The sequence below is a fragment of the Parasteatoda tepidariorum genome, chromosome 1, assembly GCF_982258835.1.
Source record: "Parasteatoda tepidariorum strain Cologne lab strain chromosome 1, Ptep-v5.0, whole genome shotgun sequence".
Classification (NCBI taxonomy): Eukaryota; Metazoa; Arthropoda; class Arachnida; order Araneae; family Theridiidae; genus Parasteatoda; species Parasteatoda tepidariorum.
In genome coordinates this window covers 91,095,179-91,120,220 of record NC_141755.1, presented here as the reverse complement: position 1 = coordinate 91,120,220, position 25,042 = coordinate 91,095,179, and the positions used below count along the sequence as shown (strand labels likewise).

At 29.6% G+C, this 25,042-nt stretch overlaps 1 protein-coding gene across 10 annotated transcripts in view; it reads right to left on the bottom strand.

Moving 5' to 3' along the window:
* Positions 1-25,042, bottom strand: part of LOC107448148 (G protein-coupled receptor dmsr-1) — a 430,440-nt gene that overhangs the window by 47,697 nt on the left and 357,701 nt on the right. For 3 of the 10 annotated variants that reach the window (XM_087168852.1, XM_071179469.2, XM_071179471.2), the window contains one exon: positions 10,841-10,979. The exons of 6 other annotated variants lie outside the window; for them this stretch is intronic. The gene's annotated coding sequence lies outside the window, so the exon portion shown is untranslated. Of the gene's footprint in view, positions 1-2,235; positions 2,366-10,840; positions 10,980-25,042 lie in introns of those variants that run through there. One more of the 10 variants, XM_071179470.2, reaches the window with a different exon arrangement.

The window sequence follows — 25,042 nt, the reverse complement described above, 5'->3', positions numbered from 1 at the left end:
ATTTCACTTTGCAAGAAAAAAAAAACAAATTTAGAAAAACTAATTTTTTTAAATAAATTAATTTTTAGAAATTTAATTAGCATTCAAAAACTTTTTTTTTGAAACTATCAAATGCCTAGTCGTAGATGCGAAACAATATCATAATTTTTTACTACCGTTTTTCAGAAAAATAAAATGTAGCAAATTTCACTTTGAATAAAAAAAAAAAACAAATTTAGAAAAATTAATTTTTTTAAATAAATTTATTTTCAGAAATTTAATTAGCATTCAAAAACACTTTTTTTGAAACTATCAAATGCCTAGTCGTAAATGCAAAACAATATCAAAATTTTTTACTACCGTTTTTCAGAAAAATAAAATGTAGCAAATTTCACTTTGAAAGAAAGAAAAACCAAATTTAGAAAAACTAATTTTTTTAAATAAATTTATTTTTAGAAATTTAATTAGCATTCAAAAACACTTTTTTTGAAACTATCAAATGCCTAGTCGTAGATGGGAAACAATATCATAATTTTTTACTACCGTTTTTCAGAAAAATAAAATGTAGCAAATTTCACTTTGAAAGAAAAAAAAACAATTTTAGAAAAACTAATTTTTTTAAATAAATTAATTTTTAGAAATTTAATTAGCATTCAAAAACACTTTTTTTGAAACTATCAAATGCCTAGTCGTAGATGCAAAACAATATCATAATTTTTTACTACCGTTTTTCAGAAAAATAAAATGTAACAAAATTCAAATTTTTCATAAAAATTTTCAGAACTTTCATCTCAATATGTTACAAATATGCACTTTCGAGAAAAACCAAAAAAAAAAAAAACTGTGCCAATTTTGGAAAGATTGTTTTAATTGCTTCCAAATTTTTTAGATTTAGACAGTCTAGAAAATTTCTCGTTATTTGATAATTGGCGATTGATATTCCAAAAGCAACGAAAAAATTATTTTCGTAAAAAGTTTACACCCCCCCCCCTTTAAAATTGACTGCTTCAATTAGTTCCTATTACCGTTCTTGAATAATGTTAGATGTACAGAAATTTATTTTGAAAGAAAAAAATCCGCTTATAGCAATTAGAAAAATGTAGTTTTATTTTTGGAATGAAAATATTTAAATCCTTAATTAGAATTCAAAAATTTTTTTTTTTTTTTTTTTTTTTTTTGAAGCTTTCAAATGTCTCGCCATACCTGCGAAACTTCATAACACTACCGCTTTTGAGCAAAATGATACAACAAAATACATTTCTAAGAATAAATTCTCTAATAAAAATAAAAATAAAACTCTTAAAACTTTTTAGATCAAAATTTACAGAATTTTAATCATAATTAAAAAAAAATGAAACTGTCAAATGCCTATAGTTACCAGCGAACCTATATAATTATTTAGTACTAAAATTTTTGTGTAAAATATTGATGTAAAATATTGATGAAGCAAAATTTTTTAAAAAGAATAAATCCTCTTACAACGAATAAAAATAATAATTGCGCTAAATTTTTAAATGAAAATTTACACAACAAGGATTATAATTTAAAAAAAATATTTTAATAACAATTAAAAATAATAATTTTAAAACTTTTCTTCGATCAAAATTTACAGAATTTTAATCATAATTTTAAAAAAAAAATTAAATTGTCAAATGCGTAGCCTTACCAACGAAATAATTTAATACGAAAATTTTTGAGTAAAATATGATGCAGCAAAATTCATTTTAAAAGAATAAATCCTCTTACAACGAAAAAAAATAATAATTTCGCTAAATTTTTAAATGAAAATTTACACAACAAGGATCATAATTAAAAAAAAATATTTTAATAACAAATAAAAATAATAATTTTAAAACTTTTTTTAGATCAAAATTTACAGAATTTTAATCATAATTTTAAAAAAAGGAAATTTTTAAATGAAATTTTTCAAAACATGGATTGTAATTAAAAAAAATATTTTAATAACAAATAAAAATAATTATTTTAAAACTTTTTTTAGATCAAAATTTATAGAATTTTTATCATAATTTAAAAAAAAAAAATGAAATTGTCAAATGCCTAGCCTTACCAGCTAAATAATTTAATACGAAAATTTTTGAGTAAAATATAATGCAGCAAAAGTCATTTTAAAATAATAAATCCTCTTACAACAAATAAAAATGATAATTTTGAATTATTTTTAAATGAAAATTTACAAAAAATTTATTATAATTCGAAAAATAAAATAATTTAAATCCGTGAAATGCATAGCCGTACCTGTGGCAGAATTCAACTGTGAAGTAAGTATATGGCAGTAGAAGTTACTCTCATGCGTTCGCACCTCAACTAGATTTCATCTAAGAGGGGTTGCTCCTGTTATAGAGGACGATGCCGCTCTCCGCTGCGCGGCGTCCCTTCATTATCCCAGAAACAGGAAAAATCCTGATGTTATTTTTCTCCTGTAATCCCGGTTTTCTTTTCACATGTTCAGCGTAGGACCATTTTAATGATATAAGAATGTGCGATCTTTTTTTCAGATCACGTGTGAAGGAAATAAACTACAGCAATTTATTGATTATTTTATGTATAGTTGTTTGAAATGTCAAGAGGAGTTGTTTAAGAAGGTGGAGGGAGGAAAAGTGCCACACTTTATCATCTTTCCACAAATAATGTGGAAAAACTTTCATTAACGTGGAAAACTTGAACCCAGGTTATACGAATGAATCCAGGTTTTAATAATGTGTTACTTTGGGTGTTAAAAATGACCGCTATTTAATGTAGGTGAAAAATTCCTAATTTAAGAAAATGCTATTTTCTTGTTCTACAGGAGAATGCTATTTTCTTGTTATTTTCTCTATAAAATCAGGTGACACTGTGAAAATGTTTTGGAACTAATTTAAATTGCGATTTGTTAAATATTCAGAACACTATATCACATATTTTTTTTAATAGTATCTTCTTTTTTTTAATGTTGCAGTTAAAGTTTTATTACAAATAGTTAGAAAAAATTTAAATTAGTCTAAGCTTTGTTTAAAATTATTTGAGAAGTTTTAATTTGCTTTACGTGAGATCATCATTTTGAGGGTGGTGATTTCATGGAAACCTAATCTGTAACCTAAAAATCAAATAGTGTTATAATTTCAATCTAGAGCTAAGCAAGCTTTCTTATAGTATCAAAAGCATACAAAACACCTGTATCTCGAATTTTTTTACTTTTTTAAAAAATTTTCGTATGTTTTTTTTTCCCATTGCGTTCATTTCCCTTATTCCTTGTTAATTCCCCCCCCCCCGAAAAAAAGTGAAAAGTTCTTTTTCTTTAAAAAGTTGCTTTTGGGAGAAGCAACTTTATTAAACTCATTTCTATAATTACATGAATACTTTTGTTATTATTATTAATTCCCTAACTATTATTAATGACACTGATATAAATTATCATGAAATAATAAAATCAACATAGAACAAATTGTAACTAATTTAATAAGTTTAACTAATTATAATTAACAAAATTTTTTATCGTATTTCTCTTGAAAAAACCCATATAAAGAGGATTGATCAAATCCTACATGATTGTCTTTAGCAGATATCGGTTGCTCTCAACTTTCATCTGCAGCTGCAAACATCCTTTTAGAGCAGTGGTCTGAAACCCACTGGCCGTGAACCGGTACCGGTCCATGGATCAAATGGTACCGGGCCATTCAAGGAACATTAAACCATTTCTATTCATAACTATGGTGTATTTCTTTCTGGTTTTTACGACATTCCATGGAAGATAAGTTAACCAGGACCTGAAAGATGTCACCTAAAGCCGCACCAAATGTTGTATTTTATTTTGAAGGCATGTTTCAACACAATTAAATTAAAAATTTTCAACCAAACAATGTAAAATATAAACAATCAAGTTTCTTGCCCCTCCCCCCCTCTCTAGAAGAAGCGGGCCGCGATAAATCAATACTTTGACGTGAAGGTAAAAAGGTTGAGGAGCTTTATCTTAGGGCACACTTTGCTAAGATACTGAACAACACAGTATAGGGCAAAATTAAGAACTGTCAGTATTGGCCAGTGGCCATCAGCAGCATTTTCGACAGAGGCTACTTTTCGAAACACCTGGTCACTTTTTCTTTCAAAAATTAAAAACTCTAAGCAATTGATATTCTTAATCTAAAGCATATCTCAAAACATGGTTTACACTAATATGGTTTCCGTATTTCTTTAAGTAGATTTATGAAAAATTCAAGCATTGTATATAACGTTTTCAACTCATAAAACTTAAGGTTTCCGTTTTTGAACCAAAATCAACAAACAAATCAACAAAATGTTAATCAACAAACCTAAAGTAGAATCGTTACAAAATAAATTTCAAATGATTGTAATCAAGTTGATGAAGTTATATTAACTAAGTAACTTTCTATATTATGGTTTGTAAAAAGAAAATATGAAATTAACTACTCCTCGAAAGAAACTTTGACAACCTAATTTAGTCCCCCTGAAATTTTGAACCAGCATAAAATAACCTAAACGTTGCTTCCAGGACTTTCCTGTGTAATAATCAGTAAGTGCATTTCGAGTATAAGGGTAGCAGTCTCATGGAAAAAAAGCCTAAATAGGTTCTTCGAAGTTCTGTTGCTAAAGGAAATAAAAAAGAGCTGCAGTTTAGATGCCTTAACACTTGAAGCAAAACGAAGATTTTAAACTATATTTCATCTTGCGGAGAGGAATTTTCTGAGCTTTAGAACGAAATAATATTTCAAATATTTTGAAAGATATTAAACTATTTTAAGAATCGCCAATTTGGTGATTAACTTGATTAACAAGATTAATTTGATTAACTTGGATTAGTAGTCACAGAAAGGGTTTTACAATCTAATACTTCTCCTGCGACTGGTGAAAAATCCAATTATTAACAAATTAACTTTATTTCAGCTATACATCTCTTGTTTTTACTCTTCGTCTATTTAACTCCTTAATTTTCTATCGACTGTCATTTTCGTGCATTAAAGTCGTTTTGCCAAAAATAATATCAATGTCTTTACTTAAATACCCACGAGTACTTATTTATCCACACGGCTACATCGCGTGAATTAATGCTTTACCCGCCCACTGTAAACATTATAAAAAAACATTTAATGCTTTTTGTGAATAATTACTTTTTTATGCATTGCAGATTATTTTCATGAGGAACTATTACACCAATCTTTGTTTTTGCATTATTTCTCCTGTTGTCATACATATTTAATTCCTAATTTTTATTCTTATTTTTAAATTAATCATTTATACTAATTAATTTTTATTCTTATTTTATAATAATTATTCTTAATTTTTTGGTATTTAATATTTTTATCTATTTTTAATACAAAATTTTTGACAAATAGTTCCTCAAACTTCAAACTTTAGTGTCAAATTAGAGTAAAAAAATTTTCAAATTTCAGTACCCCAAATATACATATATTTTAACCCTTTATGACAGAGATGATGAGCCTTTTTCGATCAGTGTGACAGTTAAATTAAGGTTAATTATTTTCAGATGTGTAGTGCGTTAATTGTCATTTTTCTTTTCTTTTCTTAAAAAAGAAAACAAAACTGGAATTATTGCTTTGATTTTAAACTATAGAACTAAATCATGTAACTATCTTTGATGTTTAGTTATTGATTAGCTATAAATTTGAACTAAGACGTTATTTTTAGAATAGATAAAATGCACTAATAAAATTGAGCAAATTTAATGTATTGAAAATTTTTTCAAAATTTATAATTTAGTTTCGTTTTTTCTTACCTCGCATTCACGTGCTTCCCAAGAAAAGACTTCCCAGTCTTCCCTACGACATGGAATTGCCAAGTAGAAGGGACACTAGTCCCTTGTGTCCTCGAAAACTTCGTAATGGAGCTCGAAATCGCACTTGTTTCTGAACCCATTGAACTGATTTTTTAATTGTATTTTGTGAGTGTAATTGAATAAAAGGAATTTAAAATAAATCTTTCGTGTCACCAAAATACTACAGGGTAATAATAATAATAAAAAACAAAAACAATGTAAGTAAGTGCCTCCCAATTTATCCTCGTCATTCAGGTATTATTAGGAAAGGTTTATCGACCAATCTTTCAGGGGAACCATATTAGGTGACCCAACGTTGCTCTCCAAGTAAGGACAGATTGTACAGAGAATTAAAGAACATATATGCCTTGTCTGGGATTCGAATCATGGACCTTTATCGTGTGAGGTCAGCTCCCAGGCCACAGGAACGATAAACTGGAATTTCCAAAAAAAAAAAAAAAAAAAAAAAAAACTCATGAAACAAAAGTTAAAAAAAAATTATAATAATATCTGTAGTAGCTTATCATACTACAATGACAAATATATAAAAATCTCAATTTTTAATCTTTTGTCGTTTGATTTTTCTTTTGCGCGTTGATTTTTCTATTGCGAGGAAAAATACATGTCACGTGCTACTAAATGGAACAAGTTATTATGCGTTTATAACTGTATTATATGTTAATAACTGCGTTATATATAACTACATTATACGTATTATGTGTTAATAACATAGCATATGGCACACGTGCCATATGTTTGCCGTTTCTGCTTTATAAGGTAATACGTTTGTTCGTTTGATCATTTCCTATGAGTTTACTTATAGTTAAAAAATACATAATACAAAAAATCGACTGTTTATAGACACAGAATGTTAAGTTTATCACCAATTACTGTATTTACAGAATGTAAAAGTCCCTTTCCAAAGAAAGGTCTTAAAATGAAACTAATTTCAGGTAATAAGCTAAATTAGTTTCTTTTTATAACCCACTCTCAGTTCCAAAAATAATTGATATAGCATAACATTGGTAGGAAAAAGAATGACCCTACGTAGGTTTAAAAGAGTAAAAGATAAAAAAAAAGCATTTGAAAACAATTCCGAAGTTTTATAGAAAAACAGCAATAAATTTCGCCTAACATTGGCTAGATAACTATTGGATATTGAGCCTACTTCAAAAACAAATAGACGCACTTCTGTTTCAGCATTCTTATAAAAAAAATGAAAAATACAAATAAATAAAAGCTTACAGCTGTATAAACTTCATCACTTATAAAAAATTTTGTTGGTCATTTCTCAAAACATGTTTCAACAGGATTTTCGTTGAGAGGGGATTTCCATCAATGTTCTATTGAATTCCTGGCATAAAATAAATCACAGGGGTGCGAGAGTATTTATTCTGAATGTAGGACAAAAGCATTCATTTCCGATCATCTGTGAAACCAAACCTGGCAGAAAGAAGAAAAGATTCCCATAGACACATACACGTCTATGGATGAAGGTTTTATGTGTCACCGTCAGACGTTCCATACTGAGTGTTCTGCCATTTAGCTGAGAAAGATTTCTTCATTCAATATGGCTAGAAAATGTTTTATGTGCCTTCCTTGTTCCAAGTGATAGCAGATTTATTTTATCTATGTATTCGTCTCTCCAGCGAATTGTTTTATTTTTAGAAATTAAACTCATCGATGAATTTGTTTTGGTAAAATAAATATTGTTATCCATTGATTTGTTGTCGTTTCTTTTACGATGGATTACATTTTATATGCAGTAAAAAATTGGTTGAAGTTGTCATCATAAAATATAGTGGATTGAATGTAAACTAGAAGTATAACTAACTAGATAAGTACGCAAAATGTCCTTTGTAAATCAAGTTAAATGTTTTATACAGTTAGTTATTCCTGTTATGAAATAACATATTTGAAATATGATGACTATTTTTCATTGTTTGCGAAGAGTAAATGTAAATGTGAATAAAAATCTGTAAAAGAGTAGCAGAAATTTCGCTAAAAGCGCAAGAAATAAGATAGATGGGAAAAATCACGCTTAAATTACCGATAAAAATTAAATTTCAAACGATTTGTTTGTTTTAATTCTGATTCAGATAATGCATTATTATTATAAAAATTACTTGTAAATGCAGAATTATGTAGGAACTTTTAAAATTTATTTCTCGAAACAGTAGAGTTTCTATTCTAATTTCATTATTTAATCTTTTAAATTTAGCGTTTTAAAACGCAAATATTCACGCCGTTTTTCCAAGCGCCAAGACTTGCATTTGAAGCAATTTGATTATTTTGAACTATGTATATAATCTCGCCGTGAAGAATTATCTCGGCTTTAGAACAGACAAATCACTTAAATATTTTAAAAATTATTAAACTTTATTAAAAATCGCCAATTTGGCGTCATTTTTTCATCCAGTTGAAAATTATCAAAATCACTGCCTTATTTTAAGTTTTTGCAAATTTTTATAAGCCCAAGTAATGCGAAATTGGAGAAAGTTTTTAAATATTACAAAATTAGACAATAGATGCTTCTGAATTTCACAAAACTGTGGTTTTTTTCCATATTGACGTTTTGCGCCATTTTCAAAATAAGCGTAGACTTTAGATAGACTAAACTTGAACTAACAGTCATGAGTATCAATTGCTAACTCACAGGAGCTATAAAAATTGACAAAAAAAAGAAGCATAATTTCATATTACGACGAAGTCTTCGGAAAACTGCCTTAAAGTTTCCGATTAAGGAAATAAGTTCAAAATTAAAACAGCCTTTTATAACCAGCAATTCTTTTCGTCCTCGGAATGATTTTAACTTTGCAAGGCAAAAATTGTAGTTTTCGATAATGAACATCTTTAGATTTTTTCAAAGGAGGCAAAATAAATTTTACACGTGATATAAGTACCTAAAAAGTAAAAATCAGCCTAATGGTATACCTGTAAGTGACGTAGTGTGGGTATCGATCCTGATTGACTGTTGAAACGTGGTATTTGTTTACGTTAGCAACTGTTCTTTTTTGGAGTAAGCTAAGTCCGTCAAGTATCAATTCTCATAAGTGACACATTCTAAATTCTTTCACAAAGATTTCAATTCTTTCACCATATATTTACATAGAGACTTAAGACGAAGACAATCAAAAAAAAACTGTCGAAATGAAATCAACCTAATGGTTTACCTGAAGTGACGTAGTGTGGGTATCGATCCTGATTGACTGTTGAAACGTGGTATTTGTTTACGTTAGCAACTGTTCTTCTTTGGAGTAAGCTAAGTCCGTCAAGTATCAATTCTCATAAGTGACACATTCTAAATTCTTTCACAAAGACTTCAATTCTTTCACCATATATTTACATAGAGACTTAAGACGAAGACAACCTAAAAAAAACTGTCTAAATGAAATCAACCTAATGGTTTACCTGAAGTGACGTAGTGTGGGTATCGATCCTGATTGACTGTTGAAACGTGGTATTTGTTTACGTTAGCAACTGTTCTTTTTTGGAGTAAGCTAAGTCCGTCAAGTATCAATTCACGTAAGTGACACATTCTAAATTGTTTCACAAAGACTTCAATTCTTTCAACTTATATTTACATAGAGACTTAACACAAAGACAGACAAAAAGCCACGTGGAATATTCTCAAACTAAGTATGCATCGAAGTTTCCAGTTACACAAAACAAAAATATATCATGGTTACAAATAAAATACGTAAACAAATAATAAATCTGAGTGAGGTTGAAGAAGTAAATAAGAAGGAATTACATTTCAACTAATTCAATGTGCGATACCGCTCTGCAATGGCTCCTAATTGGCGAGTGACAATTTGGGTAACTTCCTCGTAAGAGTATAGGTAATTGACCAATATACTGAAACATAATTCAGTATGTGGTTATATAAATCAGTATAAAAGAAAATAGTAGAAAAATATTTATTGAAAAACGACGTGTTTAGAATCTAAAACAAAAATTAAGAAGAAAAAAAAGAAACGTTACTCGCCAATCGTGCTGAATTTTTGTCCAGGGAGAAGCTTAGATGTTAAGAATAAATTATCTGGAAAAAAGTACTTATTATAGAATAGAATGCTACTTTAATAAATATTGTAAATACTACTCCGTTTTGAGGGTCATAAAAAAATCACCGAATTATTTTTGATGTTTAAATAATTTTTTTATTAGGCATTAATAGTATTGTGAGCACAGGTATGATGCGCAAATTTTTTTTCATTAATTCTTTATTTAGTTCATAGCTTATTTTTATTTCATTTATATTAGTACCTAATACTAAAATTAAAAGGAGCCTGGTTTGTAGGACTTTGATCCTGAGTTCGAATCCCGCCTGCCGTTGAATCCCCATCAATTAAATGGTGATTGATGCTTGTTAAATCTATGGGGGTTACAAAATATTCTAAGTTCCCTTAATAGAAGCAATAAAGAAAACAATGGAAATAAAAATAAAAATATGACCACCGAAGCCGACGTCTTCAGGGGGTACCGAGCTCGGAAGACATAAAACAAAACCTTTTCTATTGAGAGAGAGAGATGACAAATGTCAAAACTAACTCTCTCAGTACCCCGAAGGTTTTGTAGAAGTCCAAGAAAAAATACATGAAGTACATAAAACCAAATCAGAAAAGAAATTTCAACAAAATCTTGAAAAAATAAAAACTCACATTAAGCCGGTCAAACAGCGATTTCACAAACAAACTAAATGCAAAGGAAACTCTAAAACAGAAGAAAACAACAATCTCTATTAAAATGCGCAGAATGAAAAGAAAGAATAGTAAAAGAAGAGATTACGTAACAAATTAGTATAATGCTCAACTGGGACTGCTCAGTTAAGACTTGATTTTTGCCTTGTTAAAAGAAATAATAAACTAGTATTCTTCAATCATTTTCTTAATCAAACAATTAATATTACTATAATTAAAAGGAAAATCATTATTACTCAAATTATTCTCAGCCTCCTGAAAACTTTCAACGTTATTGCAAATATTTTTAATCTTAACCAATTAATGAGCCCTGTGGAGTAACTACCACTACAATTATTAAACATCATTTTACTAGTATATAAAACATGCTAACTTGATTCAATCTTCTTGAGGTACCTTTTGATAGATGAAGGTTGGCACTGTCTAATGATCTCTACCCCACAGCCCTCCCTGTAAAACGCGCTGTGACGTGTGTGTGGCTGCAATCGTATTCTTCGCCATAGATGGCGCAACTGAAAAACAAGAAACACACTCTCTGTCATAAATTGGCTTGGTTTTCTATAGCAGGCTTACTGGTAATCGCGAATGGTATAGAAAGCAACACCAACGCCTATAGTTTATTTTAAAACAACGGCTTCTGCTAAGCTAATGAGAAAATTCCATTTTCAAATGTCGCAGAATTAAAAATAAATTTAAAAAATCAAACATTGGGCTTCTTAATTTGTTAACAGTTGTATTTAGTTTTGTTGCGTAACTACATTTACGAAAATTAAACATTAATTCACTAGTATATAAAGCATGCTAACTAGATTCAATCTTGACGTAGCTTGTTGAAGGTTGGTATTGCCTATTGGTTTATTCCCCACATTGGTGACCCGGTCTTGATCAGACAGTTTCATGTTGAATATGGTATTTTTAGAGTTTACGGCATTCCCCCAATGCTGTATACAGATACGCAGACAAATGCAAATTTCTTATTTTATTATGTGTATGGATATAATTCTATTCAAATGCTACACTTTAAAGTGCAAAAAAGAATACAATTTTTAATGAGAAATTCTTTTTGAAATTCTTTTCTAATTTTCAGTTTTTTAAAAACTTCTGCTGACTTAGGCCTATTTTAAGCCTTAGTTCCTTAAATTGGGCTGTATGATAAAAGGTGTCACGAAACTGATCGTAAATTCGATAAATATAATAAAGAAAATCGGAAGGTACAGTTTGCTGCTTTCTGCTTAAGCAACTTAGTGTATTTTCATTAAGTCTTAATATTATTTACGAAATTCGTCAACAGATATCTCTGCTAAGTAAAATCAAAGATAAATAAATAAAAATAAATAAATAAATAAATAAATAAATAAAAATAAATAAATAAATAAAAATAAATAAATAAATAAATAAATAAATAAATAAAAATAAATAAATAAATAAATAAATAAATAAATAAATGAAACTAAATAAATAAATAAATAAAAATAAATAAATAAATAAAAATAAATAAATAAATAAATAAAAATAAATAAATAAATAAGAAATACGAAACAATTACCATCCTTTTCTGCAATAAGTAGACCAGTCTGAGAACGAAACTTTTTCGGTCAAAATGGTTTATAGTTCTTTCAGTCAACTGCGCCATCTGTTGACCTTCTTAGTACTGAATTTTGAAAATAAAATAACTAGTTTCCTAAACATTATGCAGAAAATCGCAACTTTCTGTCTGCATGGATTTTTCGTTTTTTTTCTTCTTTTTTTAAATAGTCGGTCCTTTCAGAACCCAGCAAATTTATTACAATTTTTAAAAAAAAATATGGCTGCTAATTTAAAAACAATAATAAGTAATATTTTATTACAATTTCTAATAAGACAAGCTTCGAAAGAGCATCACATAAAAAGAGTACAGAAATACTAAGGCTAGAATAATACCCAGTTCAAATGTTAAGGGAATAAACAGTTGTTGAATGAAGTATTCTGGGGTCAAAAAGTAATCATTGTAAAATGGCTCTCCTTTCGAAGAAATGTAATGAAATGGGCAATAATGCTTTTGTAGACGGACACTTATTTTCGCCCCGCAGCCAAATGTGTAAAGTAGAATTTAACAAGATAATTTTAAAACAAAGTATTGGTTTCCTAATAAAGGGAATATTTCAGAAAAGGAAATAAAATGTTTCAAGATAGTTGGAAAGTTTAAAGTAATTAATTTCCACCAAGAGAATAACTCTTATTGTTTTACTCAAACCAGAAAATCCGTTACAAGGTTCTTTGATGTTTTCATTTCATTAAAAGAAAATTATTTTTCTATATATCAAGCAAAAATAATAATTATCGTCTGACTGTTTCGTGCATTCTTATTGGACAGAAATGTCAGATAATTTAGTCGCTAATATACAAAGAAGATCCAGACACATTACGTTGTCATCAGCATAAAACTAATAAAAGTTATAAAGATATTTACCTGCATTGAATTATGTATTTATTCCTTATTTGAAGATATTTACCTTAATACCTTTAAAGGTAATATTTATTTAAAATTCATCAAATTATCATTCTCTGCTATTATTGCGTTTCTTATTTTGATTATTATTCAAAATTAAAGGCTTAAAACTAAAATAGTTGTTTCTCTATTATATTCGAAAATAATCCCATGATATTATCATATTTTATGAATTTTACGATAAATATATTTAGTTACCATTGATACAACTTTAATTTAATGTATTAAAACTTCACATTAATAATAAATTTTCCGTAAAGCGGAATTAGTAGACATATTCAATTAAAATAATGAAAACAAAATAATTTTTTTTAAATTGTAAAGCTAAATCATAAATTTAAATTTCACACAATTGCTAAATTTTCTCATAGGGGAAAATATTTAATTAATAATAAATAAAAATTATAAACGAATTCATGGGTACAAACAATATTATGCAAAAAAATAAATAATATTCTGGATAATTTTGAAATCATAAAACAGATACAAATACAAGGTTTGAATTTTATCCCAATAGAATTGGATAATTAATCTGTGCAGCCAATTTTGTGTTAATGCTATACAACATTTCAGGACAAAAAAACTTTTTTGTGCTTATAATACAAAACATTTGTGGAGAAAAACATTTTTAGTGTTATTAATACAAAATATTCTTGGATAAATACATTTCTTGAATTAATATTGTAAAACATTTTGAATTGAAAAATGTTTAATTTTGACCGAAATATTTCATTTTGAGTTTGAATGACACGTTTTTAATAAACAAAAATGACTGCGTAACAATTGTGGGGGTTGGTGAGCGAAGTGAACTGAGAGTGGGATTCCTTACTATTTTTTACGGTGAGCGAAGTGAACAGAGAGTGGGACTCCTTACTATATTTTACGGTGAGCGAAGTGAACAGAGAGTGGGATTCCTTACTATTTTTTATGGTGAGCGAAGAGAACAGAGAGTGGGATTCCTTACTATTTTTTACGGTGAGCGAAATGAACACAGAGTGGGATTCCTTACTATTTTTTACAGTGAGCGAAGTGAACAGAGAGTGGGACTCCTTACTATTTTTTACGGTGAGCGAAGTGAACAGAGAGTGGATTTCCTTACTATTTTTACGGTGAGCGAAGTGAACAGAGGGTGGGATTCCTTACTATTTTTTACGATGAGCGAAATGAACAGAGAGTGGGATTCCTTACTATTTTTTACAGTGAGCCCGAAGTGAACAGAGAGTGGGATTCCTTACTATTTTTTACTTATTGGTGGCATTCTTTATATATAAAGATAAATCCATATTCTGCGACGAAGCAACAAAATCTTTCGTTGATAAATTGTGTCATAATAGTGTTAGATTTCTTTACGGAAGGCCGGGATAGCCAGATTGGTAGGGCGCTGGGCCCATGTCCGAGAGTTCGTGGGTTCGAACCGAAGACTCCCCGAATAGTAAAGTGACTGATGCACGTTAAATCAGTCGAGTCTTAAAAGTCCTCCATGTTCCCGCCCTGTAAACAAGTGCGACGTATGGTGTGGCAGAAATCGAATTCTTGGCCGAAGATGGCGCCACTGGAAAACAAGAACAATCGCACCCCCTGCCTAAACAGTCATACGTCAACAACAACATTTCTTCACGGAACTTACAAGCGTTACGCCATCCTGGTGTAACACTCGGGGTATGAAGTGTTTTATTACCTGGATAAGAAAAAAGATATTTTATTTTTGAGAATAGACGTCATATCTTCCGATTTCTAACTAAAATGGTTTTTTGAATGGGAATCTGACTCCGTTCGCATTCTCACCCTCCATTTTTGAGAGAACTCGCCAACCATATTATCCCTATGTAACAAGGTGGTTGTATGGGAGCACTGGCGTATCATAAGGTTCAGAATCTCATTGGAATTCATGACCGGAAATGTCATCCTTTGCCGCTAGGGGCGCTTTCCTTTTATGAACTGTGTTCGCGCATGCGTTTGAACAGATATTTTTATTTTCCAAACTATCTTATTTTACTTTTAATTTCATGTTTTCGAAAAGTCATTGTCAAAAATTGTATTTAAATTAGATCTGCATTTTTTAAAGCCGGTAATTTCATGAATTGGTAACTATTTAGACAAGCTCCCCAAGTCATTAAACTACTATAAAATAGAAATTTCTGCGTCATTTGAAGGTAATTTTTGGTAATAATTATTAAAAAACATAAAATTAAAATAAAATTAAGATAGTTTATAAGAATAAAAGTTTAGAAATAGAAGTTAGTCATTATAAGAAGCACTTCTAGCTGCTTGTAATAATATTTTCGGTCATGCGTAAATATATGCAATTCTTAATATTTTTGATGTGCCCTACCTTCCCTTAAAGTTTGTCCCATGAGTTTAGAATTACTCTGTATTAGGTGAAAGTCTGTTTGTATGTACTGAAAATCTTTATGGCATGGTTTGTTAATAATCGTCACTTTTCCACATCATATTTTTATGATATATATATTTAGTTACCATTGTTACAATTTTAATTTATACATTAAAACTTCACATATATAATACATTTTCCGTAAAACGGATTCACTTTACGCATTCAATTAAAATAATGAAAACAAAATAACTTTTTTTAAATTGTAAAGCTAAATTGGAAATTAAAATTTCACACAATTGCTAAATTATCTCACATGAGAAAATAATTAATTATTAAATAATGAATCAAAATTATAAACGAAGTCATAGGTATAAACAATATTACGCGAAAAATATTATTATGGATGATTTTGCAATCATAAAACTGATCAAAATATTAATGTTTGAATTTCTTCCCAATAGAATCCTAAAATGTATCTGACTGTAAGTATGTTCTCTAATAAATCAGGAACAAGATCAATAATTTGGATCGTGCCTTTTCACACAATTGCTGAATTATCTCATATGGGAAAATATTTAATTATTAAATAATAACTAAAAATTATAATGAATTCATGGATATAAACAATAATACGCTAAAAAATATTATTATGGATGATGTTGCAATCATAAAACTGATTAAAATATTAATGTTTGACTTTCTTCCCAATAGAATCCTAAAATTTATCTGCCAGTATGCATGTTCTCTAATAAATCGAGAACAAGATCAATAATTTGGATCGGTTTTTTTTTTCAATTGCAAATCTTTATGGCTTGGTTTGTTGCAAATAATCGTCATTTTCCGACGTCATATTTTTGTGATATATTTTGTTACTAATGTTACAATTTTCATTTAATGTATTAAAACTTCACATGAAAGATAAATTTTCCGTAAAGCAGAACCAGTCGACCCATTCAATTAAAATAATGAAGACTAAATGATTTTTTTTAAAATTATAAAGCTAAATTAGAAATTAAAATTGCACAAAATTGCTAAATTATCTCACATGGGAAAATAATTAATTATTAAATAATGAATCAAAATTATAAACGAAGTCATAGGTATAAACAATATTACGCAAAAAATATTATTATGGATGATTTTGCAATCATAAAGCTGATCAAAATATTAATGTTTGAATTTCATCCCTATGGAACGCTAAAATTTATCTGCCTGTATGCATGTTCTCTGATAAATCGAGAACAAGATCACCGATTTGGATCGTGCTTTTTTATTTATTTTACTGTTGCAAATCTCCATGGGATTGTTTGTAAATAATCGCCACTTTCAGACATCATATAATTCGGACGTAATATCGAGAATGCAAAATTTTATTAATGAAACCCGTTGTTATAGAGTAAAAAAAAAGTAGATCAAATTTTGAAAAAAAAAATGAAATCTATAATTTATATTCGCTAAGCTCATAGTTTTAATGCAGCATTAAAAACGTAGACTGGAAGCAAATATGTAAGATTGCATAAATAATCAAAAATTAAAGAAATATTATATTTAAACCGTCACAGCTATTTTAAAACATAAATATAACATAATATGCTTACTATTATGCGTCTTAATGGCTTTAAAATTTCAGGACGCTTAAATTTATAAACTAGAATACTAAAGCTTTTTAATTATATATTGTTCAAAATTATTATTTTTTTGACACTGTAGCTCTGCATAATCGAATTTCAACTTTGTTTACACGACAGGAAATCTCTACAGAGAAGTATATAAAGATTTTCCTCTCTAATGCTAGACTATATAAAAATACACGTTTTTTTCACTTTTTCTTTTTATAGATGGGCACCTAAAGGGCAACTGTCATGCCTTAAAGCACAACGCTACGGCAAAAATCTTAACCATCAGTTAGATAGATGAATTGATGAGATTATCATTTTCTATTATTATTTTTTTTAATTAAATTTATAAAGTTCTTTATAATAATTTGTTTTATTTTAGATCGGTGAAATGCTTAGATGTTAATTCGTTAAGGATGTCGTTTATTAATGAAGACAAAAAAAACAAACATTTTGCTAAGTAAATTACGATTTATTTTGTATACCATTTTCTTGTTCTTAAATTCCTTCACTTTTAAACAGAATACATATTTATATGAATGACGTGTACAATTACTTCTTTTAAACTAAAGAATAAATTGCAAAAAGCGTAAATTTTTTTTTCTGTTAATAGTAGAATTTATTACATTAGAAATTAAAGTAAATAACAGTAAATAAAAATATGAAATAAATATTTTTTCATGTACTATAGAAATAAAATGTAAAATAAAAGATTTGAAATTGATTAGAAAATTCAATGTTTCTACATAGTTGCACAATATGAAAAAAATTAGAATCACTAACATAAACTCACGCAATTCAATCTTGATTCAATAATTTTGATTGGAATGAAGCATAAAAATACAACTTTAAAACAATAAAATCACAAAGATTTATGATTCATTTATTCACGCTACAAATATAATCGTACAGAAATAAGTAATAATTTGGCAGAGACACTCCAAAATATACCGTAGAGTGTCAACTATTCACTTTTACTGAATCAACTAACAATTTCCGGTAACTGTTGCTAGAGGGCGCTGAAGGCAGTTCACTCAGGAGAAACTTTAAGAAACGCGTCGTGATGACGCAGTGTGGATGATCTTCCTTGAGTATTGTAGTTTTTTTTTTCAAATGGCAGGCACTGAACTTGCTTCTTCGCCTTAGAAGATGCCGGAATTGTTACTCCTTTTACGTTACCCAGTGGGCACCTGTGAACCAAAGTCACGGAGGCGAGCAACATTACCCACGCCACACTGCCACAAACCCGTTCATGAGGTGTGTCACACACAACAGAGGACAACACAAAGAGAGAAACATCTATGCCCAGATCGGGATTCGAATCCGCAGCAATCGGCTTCACGGTCAGGCGCGCTAACCGCTTGGCCACCTGGCCGGCTTGAGCATTATAGTTCAATGAAATATTCTTCGGCTGTTACGGCTAGTGGAAGGTCGAGATTTCCCGTATAAGATGCACTTTGTGTTCGTTTGTATGATTAAAGAATTTTGTTCCTATATCCTATCAAACTATTGGAAACACATATGAATCACACCCAACAACCCTCCCCAACACTTTTTATTAAATGTTTCATTATCTAACAGCATATTACCCTGCTTTAAATAAAAATATAAAATTCATAAAAAGTAATCCAAATTTTCCTCACCTTGATTAATTGTATGTAAGGTTTAGTGGCACAATTTCAATGCCAAGAAGTTGAACACCAACAGCGGCTAGAGACATTAAACGGACGTAAATTATAAGCTTGTGTACTTGCATTTAAGACTAAGTTAGTTAAGTCTTAAGTCCTGAGTCTAAATATTAAGAAAATAAAACATTTTAGCTGCAAAAAATAAAATATTTCACCTAGGCTTAAAATAGTTAAATAAAACTGATTGGTTATCAAAATAATATGTTAATTACCAATTAAATGTGCTACTGACTGATTTTAAATTTTCAACTTACTTGTTTATCACTTACTTGGTTATGATGTCTTTTAGTTCTTCAGCACTGCTATTACTTTATTAACTTTCAGTTTTTGCATTAAAATGTATTATTTACTGTTTTAGATCAGTGCATTATTTTAATGCAAAAAATAAAAAAAAATTATAACAGTTAAAGTTCGTTTTGGTGAAAACAAAATCCTTAAAAGAGTCGTTCATTTGGCCAGCAACAGAACGTTTTAATTGCTAACACAATAATAATAAAGTTGCTAATTTGTTTTAGCATTCATTAAAAGCGCCATTGTGCAAATAAACATATTTGTTTTGTTTCAAATGTTAGCATAGGTTTAAAATTAGCATTTTAATAAAAAATTTACCACGATACCTATTTTCGTAAAATCTGAAAAATTTCTCTAAACGTATAAGTTCTTGAAGTGCAAACGTGTAAGAGGAAAAGAGGACGTGTGAAGTGAAAAATTAAATCCACTCTCATATATATTTATTATATATATGAGAGTGGATTTAACTTACATATTGCCTTGAATTTTGACTGTATGACCATAAATCTCGAGATACTTGAAATTATACTTATGTAAAAAGGTGAACTAGTTGGTCCCTGGCGGTGACTAGTGTTAAAAGCGATGATCTAGATAATTTATTTTTCTGGAATTTGAAAACGATAATAAATTACAAAACGATGGGTGATATAGTTGTGCCTTCGTTATTGTTGTATTTTTTAAGTGATCTAGTTACGCCACCGATGTTTTTTCAGTTTTTGATTTGTTCTTGAGTATGATGTCTTTTTATTTGGTAGAACTGTTATGCTTAAAATTATTGAAAAGTTGTTAAGTTTTTAAAGTTAGTATTGGTAGTTTTTCAAACAGAGTTGTGTTTTAATTATGTTCTAGTTCATGCTTTAATATTTTCAGTAGTATTTTTAGTCAATTCTAGTTCGTGTTTTAACTACTAGTACATGGTATAATATAATATGAAATATAGTTTATTAGAACCGCCATGCAGTGAATCTTGCAAACCTACTTGTGAGGTCATCAGGACCTCTCCCCCTCACCCTTATACCACATAACTTCATATTTTGATTATTTGGGGGAATGAAATTCAGCCTAGAAACTGAAATATATAGAGCATAATTACAGGAAAAAATTATAAAGTAATAATATAATTTTTACAAATTGACACCAATACTTAAACCACCATTACAGTTATTTTGATTGCAATAAGAAAACTGGAATAAATATTCGATTTTATTCGATTATCATTACAAAAAGGTAGGAAAGGTAATTTTTGATAACCATTCTGCAGTTTTAATGGTATTATGTTTGATATATAAAATTTATCTTAATTTTTTTCATTTAATATCATCAAAAAACAATTATATATCGTAGTAAAGTATTTGAAAAAAAAAGCTATTAGCGAAACTTTCTAAATCAATTTTAACAAATAAGTTTTCATCGTGAGGAACAGTATTGTTTTGTTTCGGCAGAAAGAGCATTGACAGCGTTTATAACTTATTTGTAGATTCCAAAAAGTCAAGGGTCACGCAGGTTGTTTCTTTCAAGAACGACATGACAATCTCAATTCGTTGACAAAGCTCTAAATAAAGGATTTTCAAGAAATTCGTGAAGCTTTAAAGAAAAGTAATCGTTTTAAAAAAATCCAGGAATTTATAGCTGTAATATATAGGATAAAAAAATAAAATTCGCCGTATGGATTTATTTCATGAAAAAAAGAGAACTTATAGCGGGTCTATCCACTCAGCTGGGTGAGATAAAATAAATAAAGATAAGTAATGGAGGAAAAAAATAAGCTAAACTTGAGTAATATTCAGAAATCTGTTAAGCTGTCATTTTAACCACTATGGTAGATCTAGATAAAACTTCATTCAACCTTTTGCTTACAGCGCTTAGCATGTTGAAGCCATTCTGGCCCACTTATTGTATCTGCCGGACGTAAAGGGTTAAAGTGCTTATTATATAACCTAATAATTTTTTTCTTTAATGCTTATGAAGTCTTCAACAAGTCACGACAGTCAAGTGAGCTGGTCTTCCATTGAGGTGAACCGGGTTCGAATCCCAGCAATGTCTCATCGATACGAATTCCGCATCCGGCTTGCACCGACCACACTGCTGACGTGAAATATCCTCAGTGGTAGACGGATCACGGACTAGAGTCCCATGGCGTCAGGCTGACCGTGGGAGGTTCTAGCGTTCTTCCTCTTCGTGTAACGCAATTGAGGGTTAGTTCCATCAAAAAGTCCACCACGAAGGTAAATTTTCTTTCAGTACTTGATCCAGGAGTTCCCTTGTCTTCTGGATTGGGTTCAAAATTGCAAGGCTACGTAGTTGAGCATTAGTAGTCGTAAACCCAAAAATTGGGTGGGCTGTTCAACAAATTTCATAATTTAGGACTTCACGCCTTTCAAAATCGATCTGTGATTAAACTGACCACTTTGACCGTTTTAGTGTTAAATTTCCCCCAAACTTAACCCTTTTCTCAAAAATTGAAGGTAATATGTTCACTATTGCACTTTTTGCCTCTCTAACACTCCCGAAGAAACTCAATGCTTAAAATAATCCTCTCTTCTCATCTGACTCAAATTAATGGCTTCACTATTATCGAAAAATGCTAAATATAGGACGGGGGGCTTTCTTCCAGAAAACGATGAATGATAGCGGAAACAGAGAACATATTCAAGAGATCATTTTACACGAGAATCAGCAGAAACATAGGGGGGAGGAATTAATTTTCCTGCATTGGCGTAATAGGCTGTTATATGACCTGTTATTGATAAGGAAGCTGCAGCTCGAGCTCAAATTTTGCATATAGATTAGAAAATATAATCCTCGTAAACAAATTTTAATTTGACTCCATTTGATGGCTTTATTTATACCACGAGAGCACATTTGTTAATAAGGTTATATTAAATGTACTTTTAATTTAGGCGGCTTTATATCAAAATTAGCTTTCATATTTTACGAACAAAATTTAACAACTCTTTTTTAGTATAAAACGTCTTCATATCCTTTGCTTAATCTTTTTAGTTTTTAAATTATAAATATTCACAGAGCGCGAGAAATTAACAGTTTAAAGAAACGATTAACAAACGCATTTTCAGTAGTTTTTGGTGTTCTATTTAATAACAACTACAAGTTTTGTATAAAATGTGAAAAAGTGTGTGCTAAAAATAATATTCCACGCTTTTTTTTAATTAACAAGTTAGTGTTTCGCTTTTCAGAAAACAAAGAAGTCGATTCCTTTATAAAAACAGTACGGCTTCCAACATTTTTTCCAGCTCGAAAAAGGACTGAAAAGGGAAGTGAGCTTGACAGTGAAAAATGGAATAAAATTAGAAAAAAGGGGACCAAATACTTTTTTTAACGATATTTATTTTTTGGCAAAAATAAAATTTTAAATTTAATTATATTTACCGAAAGAATATTAAAATATACAGTATTGCAGAAAGTATTAGGCAAACAGACAAAAAAGTAGATAAAAATAATTAAATAAATAAAAATAATAGTAAACAATACAAGATTTAAGAAGTTTTTTAAATAATAGAAAATGCCTGTAGTGTGGTTTTATTTTATTGTTCAAAATTAAATAGGAAAAAAAGCGATATGAAACGAATCATCGTGATAGAGGGCATTGCAAATTCAAAAGTTCAAGAAAAATAATGCTTATGAACCATAAATGTATCACGAAAAAAAAAACTATTATGATGAGAACAACCATTGTTACTGAAAATATCGGAAAGAAAAATCATCACATGTAATAAAATTCATCATTTTCTTAAAGTTTTTTTTTTAATTGATTGGTTTACTACTTTTTTAGGACGCTTACTGTTTAAAATTAATTCAATTTAAAGGAAACCGATTTATTAAACTGTCAAGATGAAAAATATTCGCATCTGGGTTTCGTAGACCAAAATTGTAAAATTTTTTATTCTATTCATTATTATTATTTATTTATTATTTCCGGGACGTTGTAATTTATGTTCAAGTTTAAATAAAAACAATAAGACATAAATACTATTCAAAATGCATTTACAAAAATATCTTACCAATGTCTTCAGTGCTTAATTTTAAAATTGTATGCTTACTCTCTTTAATTATGCTTATTTTTCTTTAAAGGAAAATTAAAGAGGAAAAGTTATTCTAAATGTCATGGGTAATTGAAAAAGTACATAGATCACTTATATTTGGGTACTAGCAACTTATCACGTGGTTGTGAATGGTGTGTCAACGTTACAGCTTCCACGCTTGGATTTTTAATCCCGCTGCATAAATTTTTGGATCTGGTTTAATTGAATAAACGACGTCACGTGTGTGACTGCCTGACATACTCGTCGTTTTCTAGTATCCAATTATGTTTCTTTTAACTTTCAAATTTTGAACGAATAATATATCGAATTCACTATCAATACTATTTAATTGGAGCCGAGGTGATCCAGAATATAGAGCTTTCGCCTTCCAATGAGGTGAACAGAGTTCGAATCCCAGCGATGGCACGTCGATACGAATCCCGCCCCTGATGGGGTAAAGACCCCTTGCCGTCAGGCTAACCGTAAGAGGTTTTCGCGATTTTCCTTTCCACATAACAAATATGCAGGCTAATTCCATTAAGATATTCTCCATGAGGGTAAATTACTCCCAATACTTGATCCAAATGTTCCCTCGTCTTCTGGAGTGGGTTCAAAACAACAAGGACAAGCAGTTGAACATTAGCAGTGGTAAACCCTTAAAATTGGGTCGGCTGTTTAACGACGGTTATAAAATATTATTCGACCTGCAAAAGAACGGCTGCCAAATTTACCAATAAAGCATTTTTGTTCTTTTTTTAAACCATTTCCTGCACATTTGTATAACTATGATTAACAGTCTAACTTTAAGTTTGCAACCACGCTACGTGATTTACAATTTATTATAAACTTATTTCAAAATTAATTTACTTTGATCACGTGAGTAATATTTTTTTGCAACCACGTACTGTTTATCGATCGTATCCGTATTGTTCCATGCCTGATATGGATATGGATAAGAATAAGATTGAAGATGTGCAATAGGTACTTGGTTTAAATTTCGAATTAGTTCTATAGTTATTAAATTTTTTAATTTCGTTTTTTTTTTAATCTGTCATTAGATTCTTATGGATAAAAACTGACCATAGTAAAATTATAGCTTTTTTATTATTTATTTATTTTTTTCCATTTGTTTATTTATTTTTGTTTTCACTTGTATGTTTCAAGATAAAAAAGATCCAAGCAATTATTTTTTTTTTCAAATTTCGTATTACTTGTTGAGAGAAATATTTCATTTTTTTTGGTCAATGAAAAAAAAATCATATCCCCCTGCCGTTTTTGGGAAGTTAAGATGGCATGTAGTCTTTTTTCGTTTTAAAAAATTTGCAGCCTTCTGCGAAGAATTCGCGGATTTTAATTATCGGACTTCTGCAAAGAAATAGGGTTTTTTTTAAAATTCTCTTACTGATGATTTTCTATACGTTCTTAGACAATCTTCTGTATTTGCAAAATTCCCCCTTTTTTAAAAATTTTATATAAGAGACAGAACAAAATTCAGTGGTTCAAAATAGAAAATTCAAATTACATACGCAATATGAATACCTAACGTTTCGAGAATTTTTAATTTTACCAGTTTTAAACTCCAACCAAATTAATAAAAACTAATTCAAACCAATCTATAAAACCTTTGGCCGGTGAAATGAGCCAGCGAAGATGTTTGAAAAGAACGGACAGTGCGCTAGCTTATAATATACGTAAAAAATGAACAAAGAATAAGTTTAGGTATAAAAACGGGACTATTGACTAAAACTAGGGCAAAATATGAGAGGTAAGGTTGCGAAGTTAATCTCATAAGGGCAGTTATGGGGGCTGGTGATTAAAGTTGAAAGAAGGTGGACCACACGAATTGAAATTTTTTGAAATATTTATTATGGAATAGTTGTAGTAGTACTCCATTTACGTAGCAGTAGAGATGCGCAATGGGAGACAGTAATGAAAAATTGAAGTAATGAAAGACAACCTGAAGGTCTGCCAGCGAAGTCTATCATTTACTAATCTCAAGTAAACTTCGGGATAGCCTGGTCGGTAGGGCACTGGGCCCATGTCCGAGAGTTCGTGGGTTCGAACCCCGCCGACCAAAGACCCCCTGTGTAGTAAAAGTGACTGATGCGCGTTAAATC